This window comes from Salvelinus sp. IW2-2015, linkage group LG31 (genome assembly GCF_002910315.2).
Source record: "Salvelinus sp. IW2-2015 linkage group LG31, ASM291031v2, whole genome shotgun sequence".
NCBI lineage: Eukaryota > Metazoa > Chordata > Actinopteri > Salmoniformes > Salmonidae > Salvelinus > Salvelinus sp. IW2-2015.
Window position 1 is genome coordinate 17595342 of NC_036870.1, and position 25000 is coordinate 17620341.

At 41.2% G+C, this 25000-nt stretch overlaps 1 long non-coding RNA gene across 1 annotated transcript in view; it reads right to left on the reverse strand.

Moving 5' to 3' along the window:
* Window positions 1–18840, reverse strand: part of LOC139023394 (uncharacterized) — a 121905-nt gene extending 103065 nt beyond the window's left edge. Inside the window, exon 1 of the long non-coding RNA XR_011474518.1 lies at window positions 18323–18840. This is a non-coding gene — a long non-coding RNA (uncharacterized lncRNA). The remainder of the gene's footprint in view (window positions 1–18322) is intronic.
* Window positions 18841–25000: the final 6160 nt, after the last annotated feature.

Consider the following 25000-nt stretch of genomic DNA (forward strand, 5'->3'; position numbering starts at 1 on the left):
TCTCTCTCTCTCTCTCTCTCTCTCTTTCTGTCACTCTCTCTCTCTCTCTCTCTCAACACAGGACTCTAAAACATCCCCATGCACGTCTAAGACTACCCATGCAGTACATACACACATTGATGGGGATTTTTTAATTACGTTACTTACATTGACGACCAGATTTTTCACCTAGTCAGCTCTGCAATTCAAACAAGCGACCTTCCTTTTCCTGGCCCAATGCTCTTAACCACTAGGCTACCTTACCGCCATCTCCCTTAAAACATACAGTAGCAAAGTTTGGACACACCTGCTCATTGAAGGGCTTTTCTTTGTTTTTACTATTTTCTACATTGTAGAATAATAGTGAAGATATCAAAACTATGAAATAACACATATGGAATCATGTAGTAACCAAAAAAAGTGTTAAACAAATCAAAGTATATTTTATATTTGAGATTCTTCAAAGTAGCCACCCTTTGCCTAGATGACAGCTTGGCATTCTCTCAACCAGCTTCATGAGGTCGTCACCTTACACCTCACACCTTAACAGGTGTGCCTTGTTAAAAGTTAATTTGTGGAATTTCTTTCCTTCTTATTAATGCGTTTGTGCCAATCAGTTGTGTTGTGACAAGTTACGGTTAGTATCCATCATTACTTTAATACATGAAGGTTAGTCAATGCGGAACATTTCAAGAACTTTTAAAGTTTCTTCAAGTGCAGTCGAAAAAAAACATCATATGATGAAACTGGCCCTCATGATGACCGCCACAGGAAAGGAAGACCCAGAGTTACCTCTGCTGCAGAGGATAAGTTCATTAGAGTTATCAGCCTCAGAAATTGCAGCCCAAATAAATGCTTCAAGAGTAAAATACACATCTCAACATCAACTGTTCAGAGGAGACTGTAAATCAGACCTTCATGGTCGAATTGCTGCAAAGAAACCACTACAAAAGGACACCAATAAGAAGAAGAGACTTGCTTGGGCCAAGAAACACGAGCAATGGACATTAGACCGGTGGAAATCTGTCTTTTGGTCTGATGAGTCCAAATTTTAGATTTATGGTTCCAACCACTGTGTCTTTGTGAGATGCAGAGTAAGTGAACGGATGATCTCACCATGTGTGGTTCTAACCGTGAAGCATGGAGGAGGAGGTGTGATGGTGTGGCMGTGCTTTGCTGGTGACACTGTCAGTGATTTATTTAGAATTCAAGGCACACTTAACCAGCATGGCTACCACAGCATTCTGCAGCGATACGCCATRCCATCTGGTTTGCGCTTAGTGGGACTATCATTTGTTTTTCAACAGGACAATGACCCAAAACACACCTCCAGGCTGTGTAAGGGCTATTTGACCAAGAAGGAGATTGATGGGGTGCTGCATCAGATTAACTAACCTCCACAATCACCCAGCCTCAACCCAATTGAGATGTTTTGGGATGAGTTGAAGCAAAAGCACCCAACAAGTGCTCAGAACTGTTTGAAAAGCATTCCTCGTGAAACTGGTTTAGAGAATGCCAAGCTGTCATCAAGGCAAAATAAAAAATTAATTTTGATTTGTTTAACACTTTATTGGTTACTACATGATTCCATATGTGTTATTTCATAGTTTTGATGTCTTCACTAATTTTCTACAATGTAGAAAATAGTAAAAATAAAGAAAACCCCTTGAATGAGTTGGTGTGTCCAAACTTTTGACTGGTACTGGATATCACATAGTTTAACAACAAGCTGTGGTTGATGTTTTGGCTATAGATTTCTCACTTTCTCTAATGGGGAGGAAAGGGAAGCCAAAGTCGTGAGTGGGAAGATTCAGACAGTGGGCGGGACATTTGGTTCTCACTTCAGAACTCCTCTTGAAATATATGTCCCTCAGGACATTTTAATGCATTCATCTCAGAGTACAGTATGTGGCCCTCAGGACATTTTAATGCATTCATCTCAGAGTACAGTATGTGGCCCTCAGGACATTTTAATGCATTCATTTTCAGAGTACAGTATGTGGCCCTCAGGACATTTTAATGCATTCATCTCAGAGTACAGTATGTGTCCCTCAGGACATTTGAATACATTAATCTCAGAGTACAGTATGTGTCCCTCAGGACATTTGAATACAGTAATGTCAGGATTTGGCCAGGATTGTTCAGGTWTTTGGTCACTAGATGCCCCCATTGCGCCTTTTTTGAACCTTTTGTTTTTCCKTTGTTCTAATTATTATTTGCACCTGTGTGTCATTTCCTTGTAGGTATTTAATCCCTTTGTGTTCCTCAGTTCTTTGCGCTGTGTTTGTATGTTAGCACCCAGCCCCAGCCATGCTGTGAACATATATTTCTCTTGTTGGATTTTCCAGAGGTTCTCTGGTTTTTTTCTTGTTTATTTTTGATTAGTCTTTTGAGGTTTGTTTTTTTCCCTGCTGTTCTTACCACTTTGTGGATTTTCTTTGTATTTTGGAGGATATCCATTTTTTCTCTTGGCTTTACTTTTGACGTTGTGGATTTATATTTTTGCRTGAAGATCTTTTACCTTGATTAAACCACCGTCTCTAGTACTGCTGTGTCTGCCTCATCTTCTGGGTTCTGCCGACTATTAGTGACTGTTTCTCACACCGGGTCCTGACAATTAATCTCAGAGTACAGTATGTGTCCCTCAGGACATTTTAATGCATTCATCTCAGAGTACAGTATGTGCAATGTGCATAGCAGACCTGGGTTCAATCCTTATTTGAGATATTTCAAATACACTGAGCGTTTGTGTGTTTTTGGGGTTGCAAGATGGGCAGTGCTTACCATTTTTTGACTATTCTACTGGGGAAAGGGAAAGGAGGGATACCTAGTCATTTGCACAACTGAATGCATTCAACTGAAATGTGTCTTTTGCATTTAACCCAACCCCTCTGAATCAGAGAGGTGTAGGGGACTGCCTTAATCAACATCCTCGGTGCCCTGGGAGGAGTTGTTGTTGGGGTTAACTGCCTTGCTCAAGGGCAATACAGCAGATTTTTCCACCTTGCCGGCTCAGGGATTCAAACCAGTGACCTTTCGGGTTACTGGCCCTACGCTCTTAACCACCAGGCTACCTGCCACCCTTAATTGTGCTACTTGTGTTACTTTGTACCAGGCAAACTCCATCAAGTACAGCTTAAGAATTTTWAATTAGTTAAAATAGTATTTAAACCCAGGTCTGCAATTTGCAGAATAGGTAGCCAAGCATTGCAGAAAGAGAGCTTTTCCAGACAGCATTGACCACTGTTGTTGCAAGGATCTTTACTGTCTCTACACTCTCTGGTTGCAAAACAGTTGCTTCTGACAGCTGCGAGTAGAACCCGGTCAGCCAATCAGTTTACTTCACCCTGCAGTTCATCCAGCCAATYAGCAGATGGAATTTAGCTCAGAGTTCCATTTTGTACTGTAGTATGGAGTCCATAGCTGCATCCCAAATYGGACACTATTCCCTATGGACAAAGTAGTACACTATATATGGAATAGGATGCCATTTGGGATGCAGCCAAGTGTTTTTGGACACCCACAGAAACTGCTGAACAGCAAAAATTCTAGAGCTGTATAATAGCAAACGGGTGCACAGTAAATCAAGAATAGTTMAAATCACAAAAAAAAAATGGGTTAAATTGACTTTACTGGGAGTTATCTTAACCCTCAAGAGAGTGATACACTCCATGGAGTTCAATGTTGTATTGGTAAGCAACTCCAGTGTATATTTGGCCTGTTTTAGGTTAATGCCCTGCTGAAAGGGGAATTTGTCTCCCAGTGTCTGTTGGAAAGGAGAATTAAACTGGATATGCCCCAAACATAATGCTTTGCATTCAGGACATAAAGGTCATTTATTGCCAAATTTGTTGCAGTTTTACATTAGTGGCTTATTGCAAACAGGATGTATGATTTGGAATATTTTTATTATGTACCGACTTCCTTCAATTCACTCTGTCATTTAGGTTAGTATTGTGGAGTAACTACATCATTTAGGTTAGTATTGTGGAGTAACTACATCCTCAGTTTTTTCCTATCACAGCCATTAAGCTAATTAACTGTTTTAAAGTCACCATTGGCCTCATAGTGAAATCCCTGAGCGGTTTCCTTCCTCTCCAGCTACTTCATTAGGAAGGACGCTGGTATCTTTGTAGTGACTGGGTGTATTGATGCACCACCCAAAGTGTAATTAATAACTTCACCATGCTCAAAGGGATATTCAATGTCTGCCTTTTTTTATTTGACCCATCTACCAAATTGGTAGATTTGACCCATCTACAGAAGCTTCTTGGGAAAGCATTAGAAAACCTCCCTGGTCTTTGTGGTTGAATCTGTATTTGAAATTCAATGCTCGACTGAAGGACGTTCCAGATAATTATATGTGATCGGTACAGAGATGAGGTAGTCATTCAAAAATGATTTTAAAGACTATTGTTGCACACAAAGTGAGTCCATGCAACTTACAGTTGAAGTCGGAAGTTTACATACAACTTAGCCAACTACATTTAAACTCAGTTTTTCACAATTCCTGACATTTAATCTAGTAACAATTCCCTGTCTTAGGTCAGTTAGGATCACCACTTTATTTTAAGAATGTGAAATGTCAGAATAGTAGTAGAGAGAAAGATTTATTTAAGCTTGMACTTCTTTCATCACATTCCCAGAGGGTCATAAGTTTACATACACTCAATTAGTATTTGYTAGCATTGCCATTAAATTGTTTAACTTGGGTCAAACATTTCGGGTAGCCTTCCACAAGCTTCAAACAACAAGTTGGGTGAATTTTGGCCCATTCCTCCTGATAGAGCTGGTGTAACTGAGTCGGGTTTGTAGGCCTCCTTGCTCGCACACGCTTTTTCAGTTCTGCCCACAAATCTTCTATTGGATTGAGGTCAGGGCTAAGTYATGACCACTCCAATACCTTGACTTTGTTGTCCTTAGGCCATTTTGCCACAACTTTGGATGTATAATTGGGGTCATTGTCCATTTGGGAGACCCATTTGCGACCAAGATTGAACTTCCTGACTGATGTCTTGAGATGTTGCTTCAATATATCCACATAATTTTCCTCCCTCATGATGCCATCTATTTTGTGAAGTGCACCAGTCCCTACTGCAGCCAAAGCACCCCCACAGCATGATGCTGCCACCCCAGTTTCACGCGTTACGGATGTGTTCTTCGGCTTGCAAGCCTCCCCCTTCTTCCTCCAACATCAACGATGGTCATTATGGCCAAACAGTTCTATTTTGTTTCATCAGCACCGAGGACATTTCTCCAAAAAGTACGATCTTTGTCTCCCATGTGCAGTTGCAAACCGTTTAGTCTTGGCTTTTTTATGTGGTTTTGGAGCAAGTGGCTTCTTCCTTACTGAGCGGCCTTTCAGGTTATGCCAATATAGGACTCGTTTTACTGTGGATATAGATACTTTGTCACCTGTTTCCTCCAGCATCGTCACAAGTCCTGGCTGTTGTTCTGGATTTAATTTGCACTTTTCGCACCAAAGTCCGTTCATCTCTAGGAGACAGAACGGTGTCTCCTTCCTGAGTATGACGGGTGCATGGTCCCATGGTGTTTATTACTGCGTACTATTGTTTGTACGACGAAACGCGGTACCTTCAGGTGTGGAAATTGCTCCAGGATGAACCAGACTTGTGGGGGTCTACAAGTTTATTTTTTGATGCCCTGAGCTTGCTGGATTGCTACTTTTGATTTTCCCCATGATGTCCAAGCAAAGAGCACTGAGTTTGAAGTAGCCTTGAAATACTCCACAGGTACACCTGCAATTGACTAAAATTTATGTCAATTAGCCTATCAGAAGCTTCTAAAGCCATGACATCATTTTCTGGAATTTTCCAAGCTGTTTAAAGGCACAGTCAACTTATGTATGTAAACTTCTGACCCACTGGAATTGTGATACAGTGAATTATAAGTGAAATAATCTCTCTGTAAACAATTGTTGGAAAAGTTACTTGTGTCATGCACAAAGTAGATGTCCTAACCGACTTGCCAAAACTATAGTTTGTTAACAAGAAATGTGTGCAGTGGTTGAAATACGAGTTTTAATGACTCCAACCTAAGTGTATGTAAACTTCCAACTTCAACTGTATTTATGACTTGTTAAGCAAATGTTTACCCCTTAACTTATTTAGGCTTGCCATAACAAAGGGGTTGAATACCTATTGACTCAAGACATTTCAGCTTTCATTTTTAATGAATTTGTAAAATGTGTAAAAACATAATACCACTTTGACATTATGGGGTATTGTGTGTACAGTATAGGCCATTGATACAACATCTCAATTTAATTAATTAAATTAAATTCAGGCTATAACTCAACAAAATGTGGAAAAAGTCCAGGGGTGTGAATACTTTCTCAAGTGCGAAACAGGTCTTACCAGTTCATTTAACAAGGCCTCGCCTCAATACAGATGTAGGATCTTAATTTGAGCCAGTTTGCTACAGCATTATATATATTTTTGCAGCAACAGGAAATGTGAATCATTATGTGGATTATAATTAATAAAAAAAATTGTTGGGGCCGATACATTTTTCGTAAGGGAAAATTTAATTCAGACATTTGAAAGTGGAAATTACAAACAWCAGAAGGTTTTTTAAACCTCACACTACAAGTTTTACATTTCCTGCAACAGGGTCATCAAATTAAGATCCRACCTCTCCCACCCCATGTACCAGATTTGCAGAAAGAAGATGAAAAAAAATGCTTGATTTGTGTCAATGTATGGGCAAATCTCTCTCTTTAGCATTTTTCTGTGATCTTGATAAATCATAAGAATCATTAAGATGTTCCTGAACACATGCTGGGCTGACTATCTGAGCTTGTGCTAATGCATTGCAGATGCTCGGGTTGTGTCCCAAATAGCACCCTATTCTCTACTTAGTGCACTACTTTTGACGTAGCCCTATGGGCCCATTTGGGAATAGGGTGCCATTTGGGGCGTAAACTTGGTGCTGATGTTGGTAGTCAAGAGGCCAGAGACACTGCTGCCAAGCTGCCCATTATGTCCTGGATCGAGAAGTAACGGCTTGTACACCCRCCCCCCCCCCCRCCCCCCACCACCACCACCACACACACACCACATCACAGGAACACAAGACAATTTCATATAATTTCACAAGTCGTCATTCTCATACAGTCTCATACAGTCCTCTCCTCATACAGCTGTGTTCTGCTCTGTGTGTGTGTGTTCTATTCTATACAGCACCAGGCATGGGTTTGCTGTTTGCTGCGTCATCAGTCACCGGTTGGCAGCTCTGTCCGTGCAGAAACTGACAGCCATTAAACTATGCCGTTCAGTCAAAACAGACAAACATTAATTCTTTAAAACATCTTGTCTCTGCCAAAGTGTGGCTTGCCTTCCCTGCTGTATGCTATCCAAACCCTCCCAGGGCCTCTAGCCACATGGGTTCAAATATTATTCTAAATCATTTTAAATACTTTATCTAGGCTTGATTGAGCTTGCCTGGTGCAATGGATCTGATAGAATAGAGTGCAGACCTGCCACTACAGCCAGACTAGTGCAAACGTTGAAAGCATATAAAATATTTCAAATAGTATTTGAACCCAGGTCTGTGGCACATCAGGAGACATCTCCCAGAGAGGAGACAGATCAGGTACAACTCCTTGTGGAGCATTCTGGGGGCTCATCCTTCCTAACATACTAACCTGATGCTACCTGTAGCGGCCTGCCTGCCTGCCTGTCTGTTTGCCATCTGCACAATGTCTATTTTCTGCAACATTCATAAACACCCCTATAGGAACGTTTAGGAAAAAACAACCAGCCTCTGTGGAGATGTGCTGAATCAGCAGGAGTAAACAACCTGTATCTACCTGACCTGTCCAATTCCCTTCCTTCACCTCACAGGAACACATACAAAGGATTTGCAGCCAGGAGTGGTTTGTATTTAGTGGCAACGTCCCAAATGACACCCTATTCCCTATATAGTGCACTACTTTTAAACAGGACCCATAGCCCAACAAGTACCTCTGCTCTGATTGCAGGATCATCATACGGTAGGTTAAAGTTTAGGCCAGGATTCAAACCAGCACAGATTTAACGACCTGCACACAGCGATTGACTTTTAAAGGCAATTTCCTGTTTCCTGAAAACGATGCCAATGTCAGCTGGAGCAGAAATCACCTTTAAAAGTCAAACGCAGGGCCTCCCGAGCGGTGCAGCAGTCTTGAGGTGTCACTACAGCCCCGGGTTCGATCCCAGGCTGTGTCATAACCGGTCGTGACCAGGAGACCCATGAGGTGGTGCAGAATTGGCCCAGGGGAGGGTTTGGCCGGCTGGGATTTCCTTGTCCCATCGCGCTCTAGCGACTCCTTGTGAGGGGCCGGGCGCCTGCAAGCTGACTTCGGTCGCCAGCTGGACGGTGTTTCCTCCAACACATTGGTGCACTGTGTCAAGAAGCAGTGCGACTTGACAGGGTTGTGTTTTGGAAGACGCATGGCTCTCGACCCTCGCCTCTCCTGAGTTCGTAGGGGAGTTGCAGCGATGGACGAAATTGGGGCGAAAAAAAGGGGGTTAAAAAGTCAAACGCAGAGCACAGGTAACTTATCTCTGTTTGTTTGAATCCAGCCTCTATGTTAAATTTCGCTAAAGTGCAATACCATTCCAAGTTGGCATTATCGTGCTGGCCTGAACACAGTCAAAACAGTTAGAACACGGCACAGCTTGCAGCCAGCCAGCCGGTCAGTGATGGAAGGAGAGAGAGAGATGTAGAAGGTGGTTAGTTCATTTTAGCTCTCATTGGTCCTATTATTCGAGTCACAAGCAAGTCTCAAGGTCTAAGTCTCAAGTCGATTCCCAAGTAGAACGGGTTGAGTCTCGAGTCAAGTCCATGTCGTGCATTCTAACAGCAAGTCGAGTCGAGTCAAACGTTTTTTCAAGTCAGGTAAAAAATCAAATCTAGACAGGTAATGACTTGMTGAACTACAAATATTWGTCTATTTATTGAGGCTACCAGACAGCCCTTTTTATTATTTTGTCGACCACACATTTTGATTATGTAATAATTCATTTGAACATTAAATTCCAAATGCAAGCTTCACAAGTAAATTATCAATTTCAAGCAATTTTTACATACCAAAAGACCATTAGGCCTATGCTAGTAATTGCTGCTTAATGCCCTTTTGCCGGTGAGCTTACAAAGTAAACGGTTCATATTCTTGATCAKCAAACAATTTTTGGAGTTACATATTCATTTATGGCAATCCTCTTTCCCAGTGGTGTATAGTATTTAAGTAAAAATACTTTACAGTACTACTTAAGCAGTTTTTTGGGGTATCTGTACTTTACTTTACTATTTATATTTTTGCCAACTTTTACTTTTACTTCACTYCATTCCTAAAGAAAATAATGTACTTTTTACTCCATACATTTTCCCTGACACCCAAAAGTACTCGTTACATTTTGACAGGAAAATTGTCCAATTCACACACTTACCAAGAGAACATCCCGGGTCAACCCTACTGCCTCCGATCTAGCAGACTATTTAAACACAAATGCTTGGTTTGGAAATGATGTCTGAGTGTTGGAGTGTACCCCTGGCTATCCACCAATAAACATAAAATAAAAAATTATGCCGTTTAGCTTGCTTAATATAAGGATTTTTAAAATGATTTATACTTTTACTTTTGATACTTAAGTATATTTAAAACCAAATACTTTTAGACGTTATACAAGTAGTATTTTACTGGGTGACTTTCACTTTTACTTGAGTCATTTTCTATTAAGGTATCTTTACTTTTACTCAAGTATGACAATTGAGTACTTTTTTCACCACTGCTCTCTCCCTACAATTTGACATTTGCGCTTCACCCGATCCTATTGGTGTACAGCAATCTGTTCGCTAGCTCAGTGGTTTTCAACCTTTTTGACCCACAACTTTCAAAAAGGAGTGGTTCAAAGCTTGCGACACCTGCGCACGCACATGCACGTGCACACAACTGCTGCGCAAATGTAGCCTGTCATTACAGCATTTTCAGAACACAAGGTACAGAAATAAACTGCATTTTACGCCTGCATTTTGAGCTGAAAGTCATTCATGTTAGCAGTCAATATCAAATAGGGATATCATGTCACATTGTCACTTCTTTGGAGACCAGACCAAGCAGGATCATAAGGCCTACCTTCCCAAACTAGGCCTATCTGAAATATGAAAATGATCAATGAAATCACCAGGTAGCCTATTGTTGTGACAAAGATGAGTCCGTAACACATTGCTGAACGTTACTTTATATGGATAATATTAATGTAGGTAGGTTGTCACACCCTGATCCGTTTCACCTGTCTTTGTGCTTGTCTCCACCCCGAAAATATTTTCCCGATTCAGTTTCACATTTGCAATCCCCCAAAACCTTCTCACTGGGCTAGCTCACCCGACCTGTGTTGATTGACAGTTCCCTGGTCCATTTAGAGGGCCAAGTGTGCATTTCACTAGCCAATCTGTTGTTTTGCAAATATGATACTGAGATATCCACGGAGCCTGTGTCACAAAATGAGTGACAAAAAGTTACAAAACCTGGCCAGAAAATTTCAAATCCTAGCTCGCACATTTAAGACCATTTCATTGGTTTCAAGTGAGTCTCTAGTCACCAAATTTGTGACTGGAGTCCACACCTCTGGAAAACTCTGCCCATACACCAAGGGCGCTGAGCTAGCGAGCTAAAATGAACGCACCCTSGCAGTCAATCAGCTAAGGATCACCTCTCTGTCTACTTCGATCCCTCTCTTTATTTGCCTCAAAGCCACAGACGAGGACCAAAACAAAGAGAGTGAGTCAGATATGGTACTGTAACGGATACGTCACAAATGGTATCCTATTCCCAATATAGTGCACTATTTTTGACCAGAGCCCTACAGGTCTTTTATAACTTTACATTTTTTGACCAGGGCCCATGGGGGGTTTGTGTGGGTCTGCACTTTTCAGACTATTCCATAGGTTCTATAGCACCAGGCAAGATTGTTAAGTATTTGAAAGAAAACAAATAGTATTTGAACCCAGGTCTGAGCAGATCTATAGGGAAGATATTGAGCCCTTACAACAACTCTGAGGTGGCATGGAGCAGGGTGTATTTGGGAACGCTGTGTTTCCCTAGGCATGATATCCATCCACTGATTATTGACATGGAGAAAGCAAAATTCAGGCCCCAGGCCTCGGGACTCAGAGTGGAACATTTGAGTCTTGTCTGACGTGTAATAGCCCATGAAATGTTTGTGTGTGTAGGGTGAGACTACAAGTCAGAGAAAGAAACTGGTGACTAAGACTTTCATGAAGAGTGACTGGTCTAACATGGAATAGATCAGGATGGAGAATGCATGGACAGACAGACACATAACAATCATTATCAATCATTAGTTGAGGACATACTGTACGGAGATACTATATATTGCACTACATAGGTAATAGGCTGCCATTTGGGACACAGACACAGTATGCTTTAATGGGATGGGAATACAAGGGTGCTAATATTTTAGTTATTCAACTGTGCAGGAGTTGTATGTTTGAACTTGGCTGTGCCATTAAAATGAATCATAGCTTTTAAAATATGTGCTTTTTAAAAACCTCTGGAAGATATAAGAAAACMGGTATTTTGTCTGGTAAACCTTCTCCCTTTCGGCGTACCACGTGTGTGACTTAAGGTACCACAGTGTCCCATAGGACTTGTCAAAAGTAGTGCACTATATAGGGAATAGGGTGCCATTTGGGACTCAGCTTGAGCTATTTAGCACAGTGAAAGATCAACACTGACAACTTTCCTATACACAGTGCTGTATCTACATGCTGACAGTGTCTACTCAACCTTTCAAATCAAACAATCACCCCCACACTCAATCAAATCAAGCAATTTCCGCAACATTAATGCATTAAAATCTACACAATCAATCATCACAACCATGATTCAATACTAATATTGTTTTATTTTGTATATTTCTTTTATATATWTWRTTTTTGTAGTACTTTTCCCCAAAATMTCCTGATATCCACTTGATAGTTACAGTCTTGTCCCATCGACTGCAACTCCCGTAAGGACACGAGAGAGGCAAAGGTCGAGAGCCATGCGTCCTCCGAAACACGACCCTGCCAAGCCGCACTGCTTCTTGACACACTGCTCGCTTAACCCAGAAGCCAGCCGCACCAATGTGTCGGAGGAAACACTGTACAACTGGCGACCTAAGTCAGCGTGCAGGCGCCCGGCCCACCACAAGGAGTTGCTAGAGTCCAATGGGACAAGGACATCCTGGCCAGCCAAACCCTCCCGTAACCCGGACAACGCTGGACCAATTGTGCACCATCTCATAGGTCTCCCGGTCCTGGGATCAAACCCGAGTCTGTTGTGACGCCTCAAGCACTGCAATGCAGTGCCTTAGACCGCTGCGCCACTCGGTAGGCTCTAATATTGTTCTTTTAAGCTCTTGCATTGAACAGTAAGAAATTACCGGACTCACGGAATCTTCCTAACAGGGTTTCTGGAAAGCTTGAGAATTTGGACAAAGTTACCAGAATTTTGTAGTCAAAGCGGGAATAACCAACCATGTAGCACCCAATTTGTTCCATCTCGGTTTTCCCTTCAATAAAACAGGATTAGGCTAAGCGGTGTGTTACAGTCAAAATGCTCCTGACACAACGCATGCAGGGTTCGAAAGGGCAGACATTTAAAAAACCACCTCTTGGTAGCATACCATGCAAGTCTCCGTATAAATCCAATAACGGTTACGAAGTTAGTTATCACATTAAGTCAAAGGAAAAGAGTGTGGCAGAGTCTGCATCTCAAATGGGGCCTTATTCCATATATAGTTAACTACTTTTGAGTCCTGGTCAATAGTAGTGCACGACCTGACCACAAGGCCTAAGAGGATGTGAACAGAGATCATTGAACCAGGTTCTGTCCTTAGGTCAGCCGTAGAAGCAGAGGACCAACACTCGGTTTGTGGTGACATTAGTAGTCCTCTTCCTACTTTCTATGGAAGTCTATGTCTGCCTCCCAAAAGGCACCTGCGTGTGCCAGTGGGCCATTGCCAGAGGAGAGAGAGAGAGACATTTGTGCAACAGGTAAAATAATGATATACAACAGACTAACTGGAGAGCCAATTCAAAACATGTTGTGTAGTTTGGCTGGTTATCTCGCTAGTTAACTATTTAGCTATTAGCATGTATTAATGTCATTGTCCTGTCCTAACTTTCCACCAGCACTCATGTATAACCACAAATGGACGACACGCAGTTGATATGAGTGCACTGTTGATGAAATTAACCAATGCTGCACCAATGCTCCGGTTGTAAAACTGTCTCTCAAGCGCTCAAAATTGGCTAGGCTTCATCTCTATTCAAGACTGCCCATGTAATTCTGTTACAAAAATATTCCTAGAATAGCCTAATTGACAATTAACTCCTACTGTATGCTGTCAACATCTCCCCTGAACACTGAATATTTTAACCTTACAAATAAATAAACATCTTAGTTATCTACCTTGCACACCTTAGCCATTTGATCCCTGGTTCATTGAATGAGGGAATTATTTTATAAAGACATAAAAAGTATTTGGTTGTAATTGTAATGTTGCAGTGTGGCCAACCATCCTCCAGGAGYTWKCAGGAGAGCTACTGGGTGTGCAGGCTTTTTCTCCAGCCCTGCTGGAACACACCACATTGTAAAAAATCAGAACACCCAGTAGCTCTCCAGATGGAGGGTTGACGAACCACAGTGCAGTATTTTACTTTGTGGGGGGTTAAGTGCCTTGCTCAAGGCCACAACGGCAGGAGATACTGTATAATACATGGGATCAGAGACCAGCAGCTTTCCATTGTCAATACCAGTGATAATAATGAATGTTATTTTGTGAAGTGGTTCCTTGTATCATACAACACAATTTTCAGTCACCTTTTTGGCCCATGATGTAACAGACCACTTCACTGGGGGGGGCAAGTGACTTGAACTTTAGGGGTAAAAAAATCTGTCCTACTTGTCCAGAGGCCAAGTGGCTAAAAAAGTTAATGTCAAGCCCTGCGTTCAGATTCAATGTCTAGTTTGTGTTCAAGTTTAGACTCAAGCTTAGGTCAAAACCTGTACTACTAGAGAAGTACAAAAGACATTCCCTACCAAGATGAATAAAGGGTCTGAAACAGAAGACCAACTACTCCAAAAGACCCATCATCACATAATGAGATTCTAACTCTGGAATTTACCCGCCATCTGAACCATATAGACATTATGAATGAAACCACTGTATCAGAGCCGATTCAGGAAGCATTTTCAAAGGAATTTGAAATTTAAGAAGCACAGAACACAGAATTTCTGTTAATTGGATCTTCCTTCTCCATAATCTTAGAGGGAGAGCATGATGCACATCTTAAGACTAGAGGTAACAGTACCAGTTAGGTCAACCTTTAGTTGAAGGGAATATAGGCTGCATAAGGCCTTCATAATGCCAGTCATCATTCACAAGAGCATAGGGGTTAGGGAGGGTCATGGGGAAAGGGTCCAAATTATAGATATCAGAAGACCCAAGAGATGTTAAGAATGTTACTCTACCTAATGGTAGTGAGGAAAAAAACCTGCACACTCCTCATAATAGTATTTTTAGAACGTTAATTGGTGTGTTAACCCTAAAGAATCTGTTAAAAAAAAGAATAATAATGTACATCTCATTTAGAAAAAAGCACTAAAACACAGGACCGGACCATGACGCACAAGACCATGATACAAGGTAACAGACAATGTGCTTTGTTTCAAGAAATGTTAACTTTGCTATTATTCTTCATTTTTGTTTGATTCCACTCTTGCACACAATGAGGAAACCACCGGCTCATTCATTCCACAAACATGGAAAATAAGTCGGTAACTGTTAAAGAACATGACATATCAAAGCTCAGTCGGCTTTAAAACCAGCATCTGAAGAGATATTAACTGGGTCTCCTGGGGGCATTTGGGAACCGTTGGTAAAACTGTGGTAAATATTGGCTACATAGCATTGCACTACATGTTCACAACAAAATGCTAATGGAGAGATTGTGTTATTATCCCCACAAAGTATGTTTGATGGGTTGCGTTTGTTGCTTAAAGGTTTAAGAGCATGCTATAAATGCATAGTTATGTGGTGGCATTCGGACTATATTCTTGACCTGATACGTACCCTGCATGGCATGATGCTGGTTTTGTTTGCATGATGTTGAAAGGTATATGAGTTGTGTTATGACTCGCTCTATGTCAAATCCAGTAGCTCCATGTGTGCCGGGAAAGAGCCCGGTCAAAGATAGTAGTTCACAATAGGGAATATGATGCCATTTGCTGAGCAGACAGAATGTCACTTGACATTTCGGCTACAGTAGCCTACACTGATACACACAGTACCAGTCAAAGGTTTGGACACACCTACTCATTCAAGGGTTTTTCTTTATTTTTACTATTTTCTACATTGTAGACTAATAGTGAAGACATCAAAACTATGAAATAACACATAAGGAAACGATTCAAAATATATTTTAGATTCTTCAAAGTAGCCACCCTTTGCCTTGATGACAGCTTTGCACACTCTTGGAATTCTCTCAACCAGCTTCATAAGTTAGTCACCTGGAATGCATTTAAATTAACAGGTGTGCCTTGTTGAAAGTTAATTTGTGGAATTTCTTTCCTTCTTAATGCGTTTGAGCCAATTAGTTGTGTTGTGACAATGTAGGGGTGGTATACAGAAAATAGTCCTATTTGGTAAAAAAACCAAGTCCATATTATGGCAAGAACAGCTCAAATACGCAAAGAGAAACGACAGTCCATTATTACTTTAAGACATTAAGGTCAGTCAATCCGGAAAATGTCAAGAACTTTGAAAGTTTCTTCAAGTGCAGTCGCAAAATCATCAAGCGCTATGATAAAACTGGCTCTCATGAGGACCGCCACAGGAAAGAAAGACCCAGAGTAACCTCTGCTGCAGAGGATAAGTTCATTAGAGTTACCAMCCTCAGAAAATGCAGCCCAAATAAATACTTTACAGAGTTCAAGACAGATCTCAACATCAACTGTTCAGAGGAGACTGTGTGAATCCGGCCTTCATTGAATTGCTGCAAATAAACCACTACTAAAGGACACCAATAAGAACATGAGATTTGCTTGGGCCAAGAAACACGAGCAATGGACATTAAGAGATTTTTGGTTCCAATCGCTGTGTCTTTGTGACATGGAGAGTAGGTGAACGGATGATCTCTGTATGTGTGGTTCCCACCGTGAAGCATGGAGGAGGAGGTGTGCTGGTGCTTTGCTGGTGACACTATCTGTGATTTATTTAGAATTCAAATGCACTTAGTGGGACTATCGTTTGTTTTTCAACAGGACAATGACCCAACACACCTCCAGGCTGTGTAAGGGCTATTTTACCAAGAAGGAGAGTGATGGAGTGCTGCATCAGATGACTTGGCTTCCACAATCACCCAACCTCACCCCAATTGAGATGGTTTGGGATGAGTTGGACCGCAGAGTGAAGGAAAAGCAGCCAACAAGTGCTCAGCATATGTCGGAACTCCTTCAAGACTGTTGGAAAAGCATTCCTCATGAAGCTGGTTGAGAGAATGCCAAGAGTGTGCAAAGCTGTTATCAAGGCAAAGGTTGGCTACTTTGAAGAATCTCAAATATAAAATACATTTTGTTTTTTTTMACACTTTATTGGTTACTACATGATTCCATATGTGTTATTTCAAAGTTTTTACGTCTTCACTATTATCCTACAATGTAGAAAATAGTAAAAATAAAGAACAACCCTTGAATGAGTAGGTTTGTCCAAACTTTTGACTGGTACTGTATATTTGGTTAATCGACAGGTAATTATGTAACAAACAATAGGGCTCTGACCAAAAGTAGTGCAACATATATGGAATAGGGTGCCATAAATAGAGAATAGTCTGTTCAGAAGTAGTGCACTAAATAGAGGACACTGGTCTAAGTAGTGCACTAAATAGGGCATAGGGTGCCATTTGGAACTATCGTTGTTAATAGGATTCATAGAATAATAATGCTAAAATATTATCAGAAGTTATCCTGCAAGCCCACTGATAGTACAGGCCAACCGAAAGGCTGCTATAACGCCGTGTCAAACTAACAAACTCGAAGTTTCAATAGCCTGAATACAGAACTGTGGCAGATCAAAAACGATTGGACATTAAATGTACGTAATCCAGTGGCTATCYGGCATCCACTGCAGGTGTGCTTTGGTGCTTTCAATATGGCTACAGCCAGGTTAATTTACATTAGGTCGAACTCGTGTCACAAAGTATCCTAATGCATTTCTATTCGATGTAGGTGTTGCAAGTCTACTCATACCGTCAGGTCAGCTGCTGACTTCTTCACCAGTTCGCAAATTGACTTCAATTTTCACACCGCAACGTTTCAAAAGCTGTCGTTTGACCTGAAATACCCCCAGTTAGAACGGGAGAATACATGATAGCGGATAATTCAGATACATTGCATGTCCTGAAATTATATCTACGGCAACGCTGGACGGACAATTTAATTCAGAGGCACTATGATAAGTGTTTGCGGTACATGTTTATCAGATCGACGTGTCGTTACACTGTAACCATTCGATCGAAATGTTGTTACATTGTAACTACCCACAGTGTTATAGAGGTGTATTCATAATTCGCTTTCKTCAATGAAATAAAAACGCATTACAGCACTTTATAGCCTATTTAGGTTTATAGAATTATAGTCCAAAATAATCTTAAAGTTACATTGGCTACTTCAAAATATGACTGATATGCTTTCAGTAGGCTAGGCCACCTGCACAGCGCACGATACATTTATTTTGCCTACTTAGACAATAGCCTGCGTGACAAAATTGTATTCAAATTTGGGGCAGACTATCGGCAGACTATCCAGATGTTCCGGGCAGCGCTTGTGAATTAAACAAAACCCTAGTCTGTGTCTGAAGACAGACGAGCAACAAACAGTACTCCATATATAAATACTCGTTGACTGGCTAATGACATGCAGCACTTGTAGCCTAATTCTGATGCAAACTGTAGCCTACACAGCGGATGTTCGAAAAGCACACATTCATCTTCCGATTCTGCCCCAAAATGATTTCACATCCGGCCACATTATCAAACCTTTATATCGGACCGCCATTAGCCTGAACAACAAACACCAACTCAAGAGAGCTTATAAAAAACAATTTGACTAAGTCAACAATAGTCAGGCAAAGTGAGTTTCTTATTGAGAGACGAATGAACAGTCTAGCGACTTATTGAATGTCTGTCTACAAACGGACGTTTTTCGACAGCATTTTTTCCCCCTGCACCGAAATATCGATGTTTCAAAAATGAACATAAAAATGGGGCAACATACCTCATACGCAGGTCGGCAAACAGAAATGTTATTTTCCAACACTCCACTGGTGCATTCCTCTCCAACTGAGTTCGCGCGGGTGTAGTCGGTTTTCTTCTACCTGCGAGCGGGACGAGCGGGGTCAAACGGATGCAACGCGTGCCCTGGAATGACCTGACGAAGCGAGTATGCGAGAAAGTCTGGGTTGACAAACTTCAACATGGACCCGGGAAAACGTACTGTAGCTACTGACAACTGCAGTGCTCGGATTAATCGCTATGGGGAATCAGAGAGCTGTTGTTTGAATCCCTGTCAGCCAGGAACCAAACCAAGCCTCGCCCCTACTAGCCTACATCTCTGTGTCTGCTGCAAAAATTAACATAAAAACGTTTTCTTCTGATGATGTAGTGTAGTCTAAATTGAAAATATGCACGTTCATACAGTTATAGCTTTAACAATATTGACTTCACTTACTCCAAAAATAATATTATTGTGTCTGTGTCTGACTATGTGTGTGTGTGTGTATGTTTTATTTCATAGCATCAGTATGCTCCTGTCCTCAACTACGTACATGGCTCCACCACTGAATAAACAGTAGTAGGTTTAATGTCATTGATCCAATTTCTCTCTCTTGGACCTTGACCTGGTTGGAAGAATCAGTTAACCTTTGTGTGTGCGTGTGCATGTGTATGTGTTTGAATCTCATAGCATCAATGTGCTCCTCTCCTCAAATTGTAGGCTGCTACGTACATGGCTAGACCACTGAATAAACAGTAGCAGGTTTAATGTCATTGATCCAATTTCTCTCTCTTGGACCTTGACCTGGTTGGAAGAATCCCCCCAACTGTGAGGGGAATTAGAGGTAGAATCTATCATGGGCTACGTCCCAAATGGCAACCTATTTTGACCAGAACCCTGGTCAAAAGTAGTGCAATACATTGGGAATATGATGCCATTTGGGATGGGCCATGGTGCTATAAAGAAACAATTGCAGAAAATCATGGCTACTGTACCAACATAAACAACTTGCACTCAGCTGCCATCGCCAAGTTAAATCCATTTTCCCTTTTTGGCTTCTTATAACGTGTTGCAACAGCACTAAACACCCCCTATCTATTCATAGTAGGGGTGTATTTCAAACACAAGACTGGGCTTAGGCTATGATAAAGTTATATCTACTTTATTACCACAAGTGTAGGCTTAGGCTGTGATAAAAGCTATATTATCAACCAATCGCATGAGTAGGCTTAGGCTGTAATAAAAGTGGTATCTACAGTAATCTACCTGGTTTAGTGCTAGGTCTTTCTTTAATGTCCGATATGTCCCAACCGTGCCATGATGTTTTACTTGGGGCCACTCCAAGTGTGTTGTAGTGCATCCAGCTATACTGATCAGTCCCGGTCAAGTATCTGTGGCATAGTACTGTCTGTCTCTCAGGCAGGCAATATTTCAGACACCAGTCAGTGGGGTTATAAGCTAAAACAGGTGCCCCTCCATTCATAATGACATCATCGGTGTTAACATGTCTCATTGATGTCAGGTTGTTGGTCGTTTTTGGTGCTGTTGTAACTGCCGTCGTTAAGAGGATGTTTTGAACACTTGTGTAAAATGTATGTGTGCCTGTGAATTTTTTCTTCTCAGAGAACAATTATTATATTATTTGATTATATTATATTTTAATGTATGCCTCATTAGGTTGGCAGGTGGCCAAGTGGTTAGAACGTTGGACTAGTAACTAAAAGATCGAAGATCTCTCACCCACTGTTCCTAGGCCGTCATTGAAAATAAGAATTTGTTCTTAACTGACTTGCCTAGTTAAATATATGTACAAATTTAAATTAAATACAAGTGGTTATCAAATCATTACATTGACGCTGCTTAGCATTTGGCCATCAATCTTTCTGCTCTCAGTGGCATATATGTTTCGAAATGCTCTCACTCACTCATTTATAACACGCCTACTGTACAGCTACCCCGGCTACCTTCTCTAAGGACCTGAGCCAAGCACTAGGGAATACAGTAGTCTGCTCTCTAGCTCTATCTGCTGTGTTATGCATCAGTGACTTTGAGCATCAAAGATTAATGTCTTTGAACAGAATCTACATTCCTATATGTTTCTGAAAGGAAGTGCTCACCATTAATGTGCCTGAACTGAATGAACTTCATAATCCATTCCTCTCAGGAATTTCAATAGGGAGATGGTCACAAGGAGGGAGAGTAAATTAAGTGGTGTTTTATGGTGCGGGAAACTGGGAACATTGGAGAGAGCTCCCAAACAATCCCAAAGTTGTTTTGCTTTGGCCTGAGGAAAAGCATGCAGGCTCTCTTGAACTTCCTATTATGACATCCTTCAGTATTGGATAAATTCTTAGTCGACAGAAATAGTAACATTTAATTGTATTTATTTCATTTAAACTTAATTAAACCAGAAAAGACAGTTGAGGTTGGAAACCTCCTTTCTCATATCCCACTTCTTTGTTAACTGCTAAAATAACTGGTCCTATAGAATTACAAAGCACCCCATATTTTTAGCAGTATACTGTTGGTTCTTGACCTCCGTAAAAACATAAACAAATAGTGGTTTGCCTGCTGTGTATATTGTGGTGCTGAAGCCTCTCCAGCTATGCTAAGGAGGGCTACAGTAGCAGTTGTGCCCAGATTGCAGTGTGGACCCAGCACACCTAGGTTCAAATATTATTTGAAATCAGACATGTGGGAGGATACAGCAGCAGAGAGAGAGCGGGAGGATCAGACTAAAGGAGGGACACCGGGAGAGAGCAGCAGGCCAAACCACAGAAGGTCAAACCACATAACCTCTCACATCCACACAGAGAAAAAAGCCATTGGACAGCAACTGCATGTATCTATTCTGTCTGTCTGTGTCTGTCTGTCTGATGTTGGATACTGCAGTCAGTAGCCTATACCAATACATTTAATGACCTAATGACAGCTGTTGATATATTTTACTAGGGTAATAATGTCTTTATATGTCTCTATATGGCTTACTACCATGGTGACTTGAATGTTCCATCTCGTCTTTTTTTGGAACCAAGCTTGAGTGGTAGAGAGGTCTAAGTTTCCCCCTTTTTGTTACTTTACACTGAAAAAAATTCTGAATAATATTGGAAATGTGATCCAACTCCTGTACTGTATGGGTCATGGTCAAAAGTAATGCCCTATATAGGGAATAGGGTGCCATTGGGATTGGCTTTAGTGGATAAACCAAGAAGACCTACGATTGCAATCCAACTTGGACTTAGGTAACCTCTCTCATTCATAGAATGCTAGACGCTGCCCAGAACCATGCAGTTTATCAGGTGTGATGGAGTGCTGTTTTGTGAACTGATAAACTTCCCTCATTTATTCAGGTCACCACACAAAGAAATGCTGGTTTAAAAATAACACTGCGCTGGGTAAATAATGGACAGAACACACTTAAGGTTATTTTTAGTTGGGTTATTGAGCTATGATCCACCAGTTCGGATCAGAAGACTGGAGGCGTGGCTTAGTAGAGGTGTAGCTTTCAGATATTATTTTTGACCACCCGTGAGAGTAAATATCATTCCGGTAAATATGTTGTGTTTTATTGTCAACACATCTTAAATGCGCACTGACACTTTGGTAGCAAAATTTTAATTTCTGGTGTAGAAACACAACATGATGAACAGGATTGACATTTACTCTCACGGGTGACCAAAAATACCTATCTGAAAGCCACTCCCCGATAGGCTTCGCCTCCTGAAAATAACCTATGTACTGTATTAAATTAAAAAAGACCCATCTGCTGTGTTAACCCAGCATGAAAGTAAATAAAAACCCAACTGATGGTTAAATTAACCCATGTTTGGGTAATCTAAAGGCATGGCCTATTGAAGGCATGGCTTTCAGATAGTTATTTTTGGCCACCCATGAAAGTAAGTCTTCATTATGCTAGCAGATACCCATAGACTTTCAGTCATTAAGCTAACGCTAGTTAGCATTGGCTCGCGAAACTACATCTAACTTCCTTTATAATGGACACAGAGACATAAAAACGAGTTCATCTAACTCTGGGGAGGTAGATAAAGGGCCCTTTAAGTTTGTACACTGCAAATTTAAAATTTCCTTCAATATTTGTGGACATTAGATATTTTAATATGATACACTATATATACAAAAGTATGTAGACACCACTTCAAATTAGTTGATTCGGCTATTTCATGCTGACAGGTGTATAAAATTGAGCACACAGCCATTCAATCTCCATAGACAAACATTGGCAGTAGAATGGTCTTACTGAAGAGCTCAGTGACTTTCAACGTGGCACTGTCATAAGATGCCACCTTTCCAACAAGTCAGTTCATAACATTTCTGCCCTGCTGCAGCTGCCCCGCACAACTGTAAGTGCTGTTATTGTTAAGTGGAAACTTCTAGGAATGACAACGGCTCAGCCGTGAAGTGGTAGGCCACACAAGCTCACAGAATGGGACAGCCGAGTGCTAGCACCTGCAAAACACCAGTCTCAACGTCAACAGTGAAGAGGCGACTACGGTGTTTTGCGGGTACTATTTAATGAAGCTGCGAGTTGAGGACTTGTGAGGTGTCTGTTTCTCAAACTAGACACTCTAATTTACTTGTCCTCTTGCGCAGTTGTGCACCAGGGCCTCCCACTCCTCTTTCTATTCTGGTTAGAGCCAGTTTGCGCCCTTCTGTGAAGGGAGTAGTACACAGCGTTGTAAGTGATCTTCAGTCTTCTGGCAATTTCTCGCATGGAATAGCCTTCATTTCTCAGAACAAGAATAGACTGATGAGTTTCAGAAGAAAGTTATTTGTTTCTGGTTATTTTGAGCCTGTAATCGAACCAACAAATGCTGATGCTCCAGATTCTCCAGATACTCAACTAGTCTAAAGAAGGTCAGTTGTATTGCTTCTTTAATCAACGCAAGAGTTTTCAGCTGTACTAACATAATTGCAAAAGGGTTTTCTAATGATCAATTAGCCTTTTAAAATTATAAACTTGGATTAGCTAACACAATGTGCCATTGGAACACAGGAGTGATGGTTGCTGATAATGGGCCTCTGTACACCTATGTAGATATTCCACAAACAATCTGCCGTTTCTAGCTACAATAGTCATTTACAACATTAACAATGTCGACACTGTATTTCTGATAAATTTGATGTTATTTTAATGGACAAAAAAAGGAGCTAAAACAAGGACATTTCTATGTGACTGCAAACTTTTGAACAGTAGTGTATATATACAGTGCGTTCAGAAAGTATTCAGACCCCTTGACTTTTTCCACATTTTGTTATGTTACAGCCTTATTCTAAAATTTATTAAAAAACATGTCTCATCAATCTACACACAACACCCCATAATCACAAAGCAAAAACAGGTTTTTAGAATTTTTTGCTAATTTATCAAATATATATATATTTTAAATATTACATTTACATAAGTATTCAGACCCTTTACTCAGTACTTTGTTGAAGCGCCTTTGGCAAAGATTACAGCATCGAGTCTTCTTGGGTATGACACTACAAGCTTGGCACACCTGTATTTGAGTAGTTTCTCCCATTCTTCTCTGCATATCCTCTCAAGCTCTGTCAGGTTGGATGGGGAGCGTTGCTACACATCTATTTTCAGGTCTCTCCAGAGATGTTCGATCTGGTTCAAGTCCGGGCTCTGGCTGGGCCACTCAAGGACATTCAGAGACTTGTCCAGAAGCCACTCCTGCGTTTTCTTGGCTATGTGCTTAGGGTCGTTGTCCTGTTGGAAAGAGAACCTTCGCCCCAGTCTGGAGAAGGTTTTCATCAAGGATCTTTCTGTACTGTGCTCCGTTCATCTTTGCCTCGATCTTACAAGTCTCCCAGTCCCTGCCGCTGAAAAACATCCCCACAGCATGATGCTGCCACCACCATGCTTCACCGTAAGAATTGTGTCAGGTTTCCTTCAGACGTGAGCCTTGGCACTCAGGTCAAAGAGTTCAATCTTGGTTTCATCAGACCAGAGAATCTTGTTTCTCATGGTCTGAGAGTCCTTTTGGTGCCTTTTGGCAAATTCCAAGCGGGCTGTCATGTGCTTTTTACTGAGGAGTGGCTTCTGTCTGGCCACTCTACCATAAAGGCCTGATTGGTGGAGTGATGCAGAGGTGGTTGTCCTTCTGTAAGGTTCTCCCATCTCCACAGAGGAACTCTAGAGCTCTGTCAGAGTGATCATCGAGATCTTGGTCACCTCCCTGACCAAGGCCCTTCACCCCTGATTGCTCAGTTTGGCCAGTCATCCAGCTCTAGGAAGACTCTTGGTCGTTCCAAACTTCTTCCATTTAAGAATGATGGAGGCCACTGTGTTCTTGGGGACCTTGAATGCTGCAGACATTTTTTGGTACCCTTCCCCAGATCTGTGCATCGACACCATCCTGTCTCTGAGCTTTACGGTCAATTCCTGCAACCTCATGGCTTGGTTTTTGCTCTGACTTGCATTGTCAACTGTGGGACTTTGTATAGACTGGTGTGTGCTTTTTCAAATCATGTCTAATCAATTGAATTTACCATAGGATGCACCTGAGCTCAATTTCGAATCTCATATCAAAGGGTCTGAATAATGATGTAAATAAGGTATTTTACTTTTTTAGGGTGAATACATTTGCAAACATTTCTAAATACCTGTTCTCACGTTGTCATTATGGTTGTATTGTGTGTAGATTGCTGAGGATT